Here is a 12,584-nt window from a genome sequence, read left to right as displayed (position 1 = left end):
CCTGCACATCCCCCACTGGGGATGTGCCCGCAACCCAGGTACACGCCCTTAACCGGAATCGAACCTGGGACCCTTCAGTCCGCAGGCCGACTCTCCATCCACTGAGCCAAACCGGTTTCGGCTTTACTGTACATTTTAAGGGGCTCTCTTTTTCTCCAATGCCACCACCTCCATGTTTTATTCACATACCTAAACTTCAACCAAAGAATAGAAGAGTCAAAGCCCAATAGTGTACATTCATTGGTAGAGAGACTAATGCATTAGAACTTGATTTTGTAGACAGTCAATTGCTTGACAATTGTGAGACAATTGCCTCAGGAGACACAGAAGTAAATCATTAGTTCCTGTCCTCAAGAAGTTCACATTCCATTTGGGAAGACAGGTGGACATATATTTGCAGTAGAGTGTGATAGTGCAAGCAGAGAGTGTTTTGAGAACACCAGGGGAAGGCCACTTACCCACATGGAGAATGCACACAAGAACTTTTATTTTAGTGTTGTTTTGTGTGTGTGTGTGAGTGTGTGTGTGTGTGTGTGTGTGTTTGATTCAGATCACGTGTTCTTTCATCAAACTCTTCCTTGAGGGGTGATGACCTATTTTAATTCTGTTTTTAATTTAAAATAACACCTAACATGATGCTTTACCTTCTATGAATTGTAAATAAAACATTTTTCATTTTTTCTCTGGGGGAAAAAAGATTCAATTCACCAAGACAGTTTTGATACTAATTGAAAAATATTTCTTTCCATAAGAGCTAGAAAGAAACTTTCCAAATAGTAATTGTTGAAGCGGGGTATAAAGAAACCACCCTGTTATACAACCCAGTTTTTCTAAATTGCTACCCAGATCATATGTGCAATCGTTTGACTCAGTTCAGAGTTCGGCAAAATTTTTTTCTTAAAGGCCTTGTGGGCCATATGGACTTTGTTGCAACTCCTTGGTTCTGCCATTGCCGCACACAAGAACTATTAGACCACACATACATAAATGAGAATGGCTAGAACACATTAAACTTTCTATACCCAAACAGGGGCAGGCCAGATTTGTGTAGCAGCTAATTTACTAGCTCCTAATTCTTAATTGATTGCTTCCGGTCATGCTGTAAACACATGTACATACAAATTTGCAAATATTTATTTAGTGATATATTTGTATTATGTAAAATACATTTCTCTAGGTATATACTTGGATTTATAGAAATATGGGACAGATAAACAATTCATTTGACTATTGGTAAAGAGTTTAAGATTAAGAATAACTGATACCAAAATAAAAAATTCCCCAAATGGAAATTCTGAGAGACCTTTGCCTAAAGTGGCATTGTTGGATGCTGCTGTGATGTTGCTCAATGTAATAAATTATTAAATTGTTGAAAAGTGCTGTTTTTGCCCTAAATTTTTATTTTGGGTGTCTTGAAAACTATAGTATCAAAGATTTTGAGATTATGCAAATTCTGGGTACCCTTGGCATGAGGCAATCTATTTTTATATTTTACAAAAATATAACTATGCAAGTGTGTTTATTAAACGGAAACAAACTACTAAAAATTTCCACGTATGAGAAATCCTTAGGGAAATTAGTCTCTTAGTAGAGATGTAGATTTTTATAAGAACATGTAATAAATAAAAGGCATCTTATATTTTATCTACTACAATTCTTTCATGACAAAAATCCTTTTAGAATATTTGTAGATCTTGCATCCATATGGTTCAGGTGGGGCTGCTAATTAGTCCTATATTCCGGCTAAATAAGAATAGATCACACCATTCCAGGCAGAGAATACTAAGGCAAAATTCATTGGGATGGTCAATTCTTAAACACTGGAAAATGCCTCTCATTTGAGGTCAAGAATCCCTTGGCCTTTATCATGATCAAATACCACAGGATGAGCAGAAACAGTCTTCTGTGGTTATCTTTCTTATCATTTCCTCCTGCTAGTCTACCTTGATTTAACCTACAACCTCCACCTCTATATCAACACTAACTGTGCCCTTTCCTGTTTCTCGTAAGTTCAGAGGATCAGTGACATGGTTTTCAGCCATTAGTTTTCCCTAGACTCTCTGTGAATGTGGCAACAATCCAAGTTACTGCAGATTTATATTTAGGGATATGAGATGCTAGTTTTGAAATGAGCATTATACATCCAATCCTGCATTTGTTACACATTCATTTATTCCTTCATTTTTAAAAATAGCTATTTATTGGGCGCTTACTCTAAGTTAGGCAGTGTCCTGGTTGCAAGGGATATAACGTTCAGTAAAAAGAAGCATAGCCCCTGAACTCATGGTACTACAGCACAGTTGGTGAACAGATGTGGATCTAAGGATCATTCACAATGATAAGAACCTAAGACAATTCTTAATCTAACTGACAATGGGCTGGGGGCTCTGTCCAGGAAGTTTTCTTGAGGGAGTGCTTCCTAGTTTTTTAAATAAAAAATAGGTGCAAGACAGGTAAGTGGGAGGAGTAAGAGCTTTCCAGCAGAGAGAACGTGAGCTGCAATGCCCTATGGCTGGAGGAGAAATGGCCATAGGAAACCTGGCACATTTTAGGAACTAGAAGACATGTGTTGATGGAGCAAGGGAAACTGGTTCAAGGCCAGGCAGGAGTCAAGTTACCCAAGATCATGGCTATGAGAAGGATGTTGGTCTTGACTCTACGAGAAATAGGAAATATGTGAACAATTGGTTGGAAGTTATGCCATGACATGAACAGATCTGTATTTTGGAAAGATCCCTGAGACCGTCCCATAAAGGCTAGAGAGGCTCAGGATGGACAAGCGGAGAACAGATGAGCTACAAGTGAATAACATTTATGAACTCTTCTACACATCCCTGCACTCATTTGTTAACTCACTCATTTGTTTATTCACTCGCGTATGCTTCCTTCTAGCAACACTTCCTGAGTGCCTATAATATGAAAAGCATGGTGAGGGATAAAAAGAGAGATAAATCCTAGTGTCTGGCACCTTAAGAGCTTATTAAACATGTGTATATATTACTTTTCACAATTTAAATGTTAAATTCTTGCTGTGGTTTATATTTGAATAATCTCGATTGACTAGCTAAAAGCAGTCTGCACCTAGGAATTCTTGCTACAGTGAATTGTGTAAGGACAACAACATTTGTATTCAATTTAAAGACTAACTGGCCTTTTCTACATCGTTGAAAATATCTGAACATGACTTCAGAATTTTTACGTTGTATAGCTAGGTCAGAGTCCATTTCTTTTTGCTTTTCTTTATGTAGTAGAGTTATATTCTTAATTAGAATTCCTCTTCAGAACAAGTTTTCTTATCCATCCCTCTATAATTTTGGTAACTAGCCCTTGCTGTACCAGTCAGACCTCCTTTTCTCCACTTTCCTCTTCTTACAATTCTCCATCCCATTTCTGGGACCTGTCAAGTGTTTCTGTAATGCAAGTTCCCATTGGAGCTCAATGAATACCCTCCTCTCATCCTCGCGGCCACCACATTGAAGGTCTGTGCCCCAGAGGGAAAGGATAAAGTAGACGTTAAAAAACCAAACTGTTTGCAAAAATAACCTCAGAGTCAGTTTCAACCCCTCTGGGTGTTTAGGTGCCGAAGGAAAGTGAAGAACCGTGAAGATACGGAAACACTGCACAAATGTTACCGAAGACCAAAGAAATCAATTAGTTCGGAGTTAGGCAAGCCACTCTTTATAGACCGTGATTTCAGGATCTTTCAGAACGTCTTTCCTGCCAGAAAATATTTTATGTGCCACTCCATCCTTCACTATTCGGTATTCAAATAACACTTCCTTTATTCTTCATCCTTCAACCGAACTTCCTTTATTCTCCATCCTTCAGCAGGTAGGTAGCTGAGAGTTATTTGGTGGTTATTTTATGTTGTTTTCTGGTCAAACATCACCACAAATTTTAGAGGCTTCGAACAGCTAATATTTATTCCTACTCCATGCTCTATGCTCAAGGATGGTCAGCTAGGAGCTCGGATAGTTGCCATTCTTACTGATGGGCCCGCTGAACAGCCACCGTTTGCAGTATCACTGGCCACAACCAGATAACAGGGAAGGAGGCAGCCTGAGCACCAGCTCATCCGCCTTCCATTGGAAACGACCTGTGTCTCCCGTGCTTGCCTTTCAGTGCTCAGAGCAGGTCCCACTGCCATCACTGATTTCAAGGAGAGCAAGGAAATCCAGCCTTTTCATACACCTAGGCTGGAAACTGGCAATATATTCTGGGCAGCACTAATGTCTGTCATAAGTCTCTTTTAAAATTTCTCCCTTCCCAAAGAAAGCCTTTAAAGATGATTTATTAACTCCTAATGCAAAAGTTCTCTTAGTCTCATTTCCATATGAGTGATATGTGGATACTAAATTCCTGGAACTCACACACCAAAAAGTAAGGGAACCTTGTAGCCATATTTTAATCTTGGGTACATGATTAGGAGCACAGCTGGAATCCTCTATGTTGTCCTGACTTCGGCTCTCTGGATGTTACAGATATGGCTCTTTTTGTTGTTGTTGTTAATCCTCACCTGAGGATATTTTTCTATTGATTTTTTACAGTGCCTCTACAGGGCCGGGGATTGAACCTATAACCAAGCTATGTGACCTTGACCGGAATTGAACCCTAGACCCTTCAGCATGTGGGCCGACACTCTATCTACTGAGCCAAACCAGCTAAGGCCAAATATGGGTCTCTTTTAAACAAAATACCCAGCATATGACAATTTCTTTATTGCAGGCAAACGAGGAACCAATTCAAAAGAGAAAGTCATGAATCAATAAAATACACTTGAGTGGATTTAATAGCATGACTTTACCTCGCGTCCTACACACAAAAACACAGACAGGATGTTCAGGCATTTGCAGTGTAGGCATGCACATCCCACTTGCCTAAATACACATTTCTTATCTGTGTGTACTCTTATAAACAAACTTTTGTTTATATGCCAAAAGACAGGTGTGTACATCAATGCCGACTTCAAGCTATATGTGAATGTTATTGGGAAAGGGAGAGAAAGGGGATAACAGAGAACTAGCAAAATATAAAATGCAGGCCAAACTGGAATAAAAAGGAGGGCATCACATATTAAAAGGAGGACAGGAGGAAAGAGCAGAAAAGAGAGAATGAGGGGAACTGCATTTATGAAAGAAAAAAAAGTAAAGTAACGTAAGAGAATATGGATACTTGTGGAGGGTTCTGACCAATTATTCTGCAAAGGTGGGGACCCGAATGTCAGGAAACAGTAGATGGGAACATATAAGAAAAGGTGAGTCAAAAGATTCAATAAATTCAAAAGCAAGGAGTACAACTAAATCTCATTTACTGAATTTCCAGGCAGTGAACTAACAGCTTTCAAACCCTCTAATAATATCCACAAACACTGTGTAGTGTTGTCTATGATCCAGGTGTTGTTCCGCGCATATATATCAACTCACCAAATATTTACAAACCATATGAGGTAGGGCTTATAATTATCCTTATCCTGCATGTAACAAAACAAAGGCATACGAAGACTAAGGAACTTATCAAACATTGCGAGTAAGCAATAAAACCAGGATCTGAACTTAAGTATTTAGCATTAGAGTCTGAGTGCTTAACCACTACTCTCTGTTGCACCTCATTTCCTCTGAAGAAAGTATGTACATATGAAGGCATGTATTCTCTCATTTATTCATTAGCTTGTTCATTCACGCATTGATTCATTTTTCTTGTCATTTATTCCTCAATAATTTCCTGAAAGATTATAGATGTCTGATTCTGTGCTAGGCACTTGGAAAAGAAAGATGATTAAGATGAGGCTCATTGCCTTTAAAGAGCTCGCAGGCTAATAGAGTGAGATAGAAAAGTTAATAAGTTCCATCACATATTCTAGGTTTCATGTTAAATGCCTGCGTTAAGTTCCGCAGGAGTACAAAAGAAGATATGGGTTTTTTTGTTTGTTTGTTTTTTATGGTAGGGTAAAAAATAGTTTACAGGGCTGAGGTTTGAAGTGTTTACCAGGTAAACAGTATGAAAGCAGCATTCTGGATGAATGGGGCCGTGAGAACCAAAAGCATAGACCATGAAACCATTAGGTGCTGAGAAAATGGAAACATTTTCATTTGTAGAGTGCAGAGAGGACAGAATGATGTTGAGAAAGGAATGCTGATCGTGGATGTGCGTGCATCTGTGAAAAGATGGGCGTGAAAAGAGCAGAGTTGAGGTTGGAGATATAAACAGGGGTCCCAAATAAAATGCAAAAGATTTTGCACCTTATACTTTTATCGAGAAGGATTTTAAATTATCCAGTGACATCATCAAATTGGTTTGAAACATTCTTTGTTGGCCCTGGAGAGAAACAAACTGGAGAGAGCTGAGATGGGAGTCAGAGAAACTAGTTAGTAGGCTACTGCTTATTGGTACTGCAATGGTTCAAGTGAAGACAGCTAAGGCTATGGCATTGCCAATGGGGAGAATGGAACAGATAATGGAATGGGAGGAGGTATTTTCTCAGAAACAGCAAATTGTGTGTGTGTGTGTGTGTGTGTGTGTGTGTGTGTGTGTGTGTGTGTGAGTGTAGGAGGGCAGGGTATTTAGGAAAATATTTTAGAATGACTCCCAGTTTCAGGATTTTGGTGGCGGATGGTGGTAAGATAGAGTACACTAGAAAAGATATCTTTTGAGGAAAGATAGTGTCTAGATGTCCAGACAGCTTGGAGTTACCAGTATATTATCATTGAGCCTGCCCAAGGTCATGGCATTTTTGACTCTGGTATCAAGGCTTCCAATTTGTATTCCAAAGTGTTCAACTCTACAAAGAAACCTGCAATTATTTATTGTAAATCTATGAGCAAGTTACTCCGACAAATACTAACAGGTCTCCAGCAAGGATGCATGATCTACATATTATTATTTAAAAACATTTGATATCGATACGTAATTAATTTGCCATAATTATTCACATTTTCTTAGAAATAATTGGTTTCTATTTTCTCTTTCATGTCTCTCTGACTGCTCATGAAATACTCATGGCCTGATTACATTTTTCATTTTTGTCTTCACAATACACATACCCTGTCTTCCACTCAGGCTAGAAGAGCTTTGGTGCTAAAAATAATGCTCTTAGAATAATCCTCCAGTGGGAACCAATCTTATGCCACCTGAGAAGTACATATATGGGCCCAAATCAGATTCTGGACTCCCTCTATCTTCTGATTTTGTTACTATTATTGGATTCTCCTGCATAATTTTGTATGATGAAGTGTTATAATTTTAAAAATTATCCATACAAGATAGATTTTTTTTTTCATTTTGAACATAACCATTTCTTGGTCCTAGGAGCTTAAGTGGCTCTTTGTGCCACAGAAACTACTTAATCATGTTCTTAATAATAAGCCACTTAGTGTTATATGGTAATAACTAGATTTGAAAATTATTAATTCAAGTAAAAGCTCCCTATATTGCTATTTTTTCCTTAACCTGCATGTTACTACTTAGTAAAGGTAGTATTGCTCTGAAAACAACTTTTTAGAGCACATATTGGCCTTCGTCTTCATTTGTTTGAAATTAGCAATGTAGGTTATTTTATGCCTTTCCAAATTGCTGTAAGCTCTTTGAGGGTAGGGAATGTGCCCTAATCATCATTATATCCAGAATGGCACCTAACAGATTATCTATTAAAAATAGTCAATAAGACTGGTTGAATGCATACACTGCTGTTACTAACAGGTTCATACTATCCTGAAAACACCAATATTTTGTCCAGAACATCGATGGTGAGGCTGCACATAAGAAGCCAGATGTTTGGCTATCATGATACAGTGTGTAGTTAAGCATGGAAACTGTGGAGTCATACTGCTTGGGCTCTACTCCTAGCTATACCATTGGAAGACGGGGTCCCTTGGCCTGGGCTGTGGGATCAGGCTGAAACCAGCTCTCTGACATCTCCCGAGGGGTCCTGGATTGTGAGAGAGCACAGGTCAGGCCGAGGGACCCCACCGATGCATGATTGGGACCAGGGAGGGATGCAGGAGGTTGGCCAGGTGAGGAGAGCCCACGGGAGGGCTCCAGGGCATGTTCAGCCCATCTCGCTCAGTCTGGATCAACCAGGCCCCAGAAGCAAGCTAATCTACAGGTCAGAGCATCTGACCCCCTGGTGGTCAGTGCACATCATAGCGACTGGTCAACCAGCTGACTGTCTTCCCCCTGGTGGTCAGTGAAGGTCATAGTAAGCGGTTGAGTGGCCTTAGCATATCATTAGCATATTTTGTTTTGATTGGTTGAATGGCCAACTGGACACTTGGAATATTAGGCTTTTATTATATAGGATTCTCCAATGAGAGAGCTTGTGGCTTGCATTATGAAAATTGTTATGTTTTAGGAAGCAATTGAATAACCTGGAAATAAATTATAGCTATAATTTCAGAAAAGGAAGGCAAAAGCATTATCTCTGTATATGTATTTGATGTAAGTAGATTTTAAAATCTTAGAAACTACCAAGATATCCTGAATGCATTATATATTTGATTTGCAAGTTGGACAAGGATTTGTAAAGTTACTTTATAAACAGAGTTACTTCATTTGAAGAATGTAATGTGCAGAGTTTATCTGAGCTGGTATACATGATATATTTAGCTCTAATGAAATGTGACCTAGATACATTAATACAACAGAGCAGTTTTGGAATTATTTGCTTATAAGGCTAATTACTCCCACTTTCCAGCTGTTTCTTCTTTCAGAATCTTAGAGCCTAGTGGACATGTCAGAGCCATCCATCTAAATTAAACTAACAAGGAAATATGAAGCTTGATCAAGCCATGCTTTAGATTTGAAAATTACAAAATGGGTATTTGCTCCAGGTTTTTGTTTTTGTTTTAATCTCTTTGGAGAGGGAGGATTGAAGGGAGGGTGGAAGGGAAAAGAGGAGAGAGGGAGAGGGAGGGGGAGAGGAGGAGAGAGAGAGAGAGAGAGAGAGAGAAGAAAGAGAGGTGAGAGAGAACATCAATTGGTTGCCTTCTGTATATGCTCCAATGGGGCATAGAACCCACAATCTAGGCATATGCCCTGACTGGGAATCAAGCCTCAACATTTATGTATATAGGATGATGCTTCCACTAACTGAGACACACTGGCTAGGGCCAGGATTTTGTTTGTTTGCTTGCTTGCTGTTGTTTTAATGATAATTGTGAATATGTGAGAACAAACTTGCACGCAAAGCATTCTGAGTAAAAGTACAGGATAACACTTAATTCTGTGAAAAGAGGGTAGTCTATGCTTTAGTTCCTAATTTTTCCTCAGTTTATATTCTCACTTGAATGAATGACTCACATAGGAATGTATCTAAATGTATATAAGTTTATTATATGAAATACATGCTGATATTTCAAAATGTGTAAAAGAGTGAGATGCCATTCTTGTTAAAGTAGGTCTGGTATTTCAAAAAATATAAAAATCACTATGATCAAATTTTGTGGTATTAAGACTAAATGCATTTTGTAGAAATGTGTTATATAAATGCTATTCTTATTTAAATCCCTATGCCTATCGCTATTGGTTCAAATATGTGTCTATCTTTCTACAAATATCTATATATTTGTGTTTGTATGTGTGTATATGAGTGTATTACTAGTATATATACATATATACATATTATCTTATAGAACTTAAAGATTCATGAAGTCTCCTAGGTTACATGGAGTAGTAGTTCCTTGGAGCATCAATGCCAAGTCCCTATATAGCTGGACCTGAAAAGGGGAAGCTCTACAAAATATCTGTTCAAAAACATGAACAGTTTTGTAATGAATATCAAAAATATACAATATTACAAGATGTCGGGAAATCGAAATCAGACAAAACCAAGATCCCTCTATTCTCCATATTTCTTTTTATTTTTGATCCTCATGTGGAAATGCCCTCAGAGACTCAGGTGTTGGGGATGGGAAATATATGAGCGACCCCTCTCCACCTTCCCCCCTCTCCCCCAATCTAATTCTTGGGAGAATAATTCGAACAAGTTAAGACAGAAGGTTTTGCACTGCCCTAGCCTGGTCAGGAATGGATTTGTCTGCAGCCAATTAGTTGTCAATTCTTCTACAGGATTGGTTGCCTTAGGACATGCTCAAAAAAAAAAAATGTGGGTAGGAAGAGCTTAGTCACGACCAACACAGTCTGGCTTTCAAATCACAGGCAGTTCACTGCACTCCATCACAGGGAGGGAGAAGAAAACGAGGCTGCCTCTGTCAGATGTCTGTGGGAGCTGCACACTCCTAGGAGAAATCTGCCTGGACTAGTGACACAGTAAAATATCAGCATGGAAGCAGCCATAAGCACTAGAAGATGTCCAACTGCCTGCAAGCCGCTTTTCCGATTTCCATTCCCTTTAAATCACAGCTAGCCGGCATCAATAACACTACAAAGTATTTTGTGAGCAAAAACAAGGTCATGGTGTTGTAATGCACTGTTTTGAGAGTCACTCTCAAATAAGGGCATATCCAAATGTATAGACTGTTTAAACATACAGGTCAAAAAAAAAAAAAAGCCAAAGGTAACAATAATTGAAAACAGCTGGTGAAGTTACATGTAAGTAGATTGTATGGCAACGGAACCGAGTATTTAATAAAGGTGCCAATTGGATAAGGCTAATTCTTTGGGTGTGATTCATTCCAACAGATAAAAATTTTGAGATAAAGCAATTAAGCTAAAATCCATACATTGGCATTAGAATCCAGGGCAAAACTGTAGTGGTAAGTATGAGACTAATCTATGATGATATTGACAAAAATTGTGACATTCAGGAAAGATAAGTTTTGTTGGCGCATGGCAATTAAAGTTGGGAAGGAACCATGCACTGCTTAACTTCCATTATCAAAATATAAACAACTTGGCAGTAACCTGAATGGCGAAGTGATAACGATTTTAAGGAAGATTGACTCACAGAAATGGAAAACAGGAAATACAGTAGCAAGTGAAGTGCTCACACCATGTAGAAGAAGCTGAGATCCCCTAGCAGCTAGGGCCTAGTTGCAAGGTTTTAAATGGCATGCTTTTTATCTTTGTGAATTTCAAAGACTCTGCAATGGGCAAGCCAGGAAGGAAATATTAACCATGGAGGAGAAAGGTGGTGTTCCATTCTTCACAGAGCATGCACAGAGGAGAGTAAATGTTTGTTTAGGTCAGAGGTAGGCAAATTGTGGCTCGCGAGCCACATGCGGCTCTTTGGCCCCTTGAGTGTGGCTCTTCCTAAGCCTTAGGAGTACCTTAATTAAGTTAATAACAATGTACCTACCTATATAGTTTACGTTTAAAAAATTTGGCTCTCAAAAGAAATTTCAAACACTGTACTGTTGATATTTGGCTCTGTTGACTAATGAGTTTGCCGACCACTGGCCTAGGTTGTAGTGTATTAAATACATATTTAGAAAGTGGTAATTAATAGGTTAAAAAAGAACAGCTTAAAATATTTACAATGTAAAGGTCTTACAATGTAAAGGTCTTTCCTCCTCACATCATCTTCAAAGGAAAGCTGAAATGTATGTGGAATAGCAGTGTCTGCTGTTATGAAAACTGTACCATCTAGGAACAACATCAGAATTTTTGGTTCAAAACTAACGAAATTGAACAGTTCGGCACGTATCAACTTCGAATGTAATATGACAGAAACATGTCAGCATACTTATCTTTTTCTCTTTCCTCTGAAAGTGTCCAACGTTTGTAACTACTTCTCAAAGAGATGAACAACCACACTGCTTTCCTCAGTAGGATGTGCATAACATTCTGTCTTATGTGCCCTACAAAAAGGAAAAGGAAAATTTCTCTCTCTCTCTCTCTCTCTCTCTCTCTCTCTCTCGTTCAAATTGCACGTTTGGATTTTATCGCCTCAGATTAAATAGAGGCAAAAAGAGACAGAACAAACACCGGATACTGAAAGTGTACCATGGGGGCTGGAATTACAGCAGGTCCCCTTTTTCCAGGAAAAAAAAAAAAAAGCCCAGAGGGAGAACCTCGCATTCTGCTCTGTGCTGTTCCCCACCCCCAGGGAAAGAATCAAAGAGCTGCAGAAGTAGTAGGAACACGGCTTGTCTAATTTTGCTCGGTGGTCAGGGCTGGGGGTGGCGGATGTAAACTTTTTAGATCTGTGGATTGCTTTGCTCACCAGGTAGGGACGATGCCTGTGGAAGGAGATTGGGGAAGATTTACTGCTGAGAGTGAGCGGGAGGTTCCCCAAGGCATATACTCTGCAAATGGACTTTCCTGAGCAGCTGGAGGGAAGTCTCCAGCCCTCAGAGCTTGGCGGTGAAAGCTCCGGTGGATGGCAGGAGTGTGAAGGAATGAATGATGCATCTCGAGGGCGCAGGGAAACCAGAGAAACTTCCAGCTGTCGGATTCCACGAGTGTGCCTTGAAGTTGGTCCTGCGTGGAAGCGCTGATGACTAAGTACAGGCGTGATGAGTGCCCTCGCCCTCCAGCGGGAGCGGTACCTCTTTACCTCTCCTCCGCAGCCATGTCGCCCCAGAGCCAAATGTTTGGGGGCTGGCGACAGGGCGCGGCTGCGGGGACCTAGGGACCCACAGACATCGCATGAGCGACGCCTCACCCATACCCACCGGCAGCACCTAGGA

This window comes from Myotis davidii, unplaced genomic scaffold (assembly GCF_000327345.1).
Source record: "Myotis davidii unplaced genomic scaffold, ASM32734v1 scaffold455, whole genome shotgun sequence".
NCBI lineage: Eukaryota > Metazoa > Chordata > Mammalia > Chiroptera > Vespertilionidae > Myotis > Myotis davidii.
The sequence above is the reverse complement of the archived record's forward strand: the minus strand, read 5'-3'. Positions refer to the sequence as shown.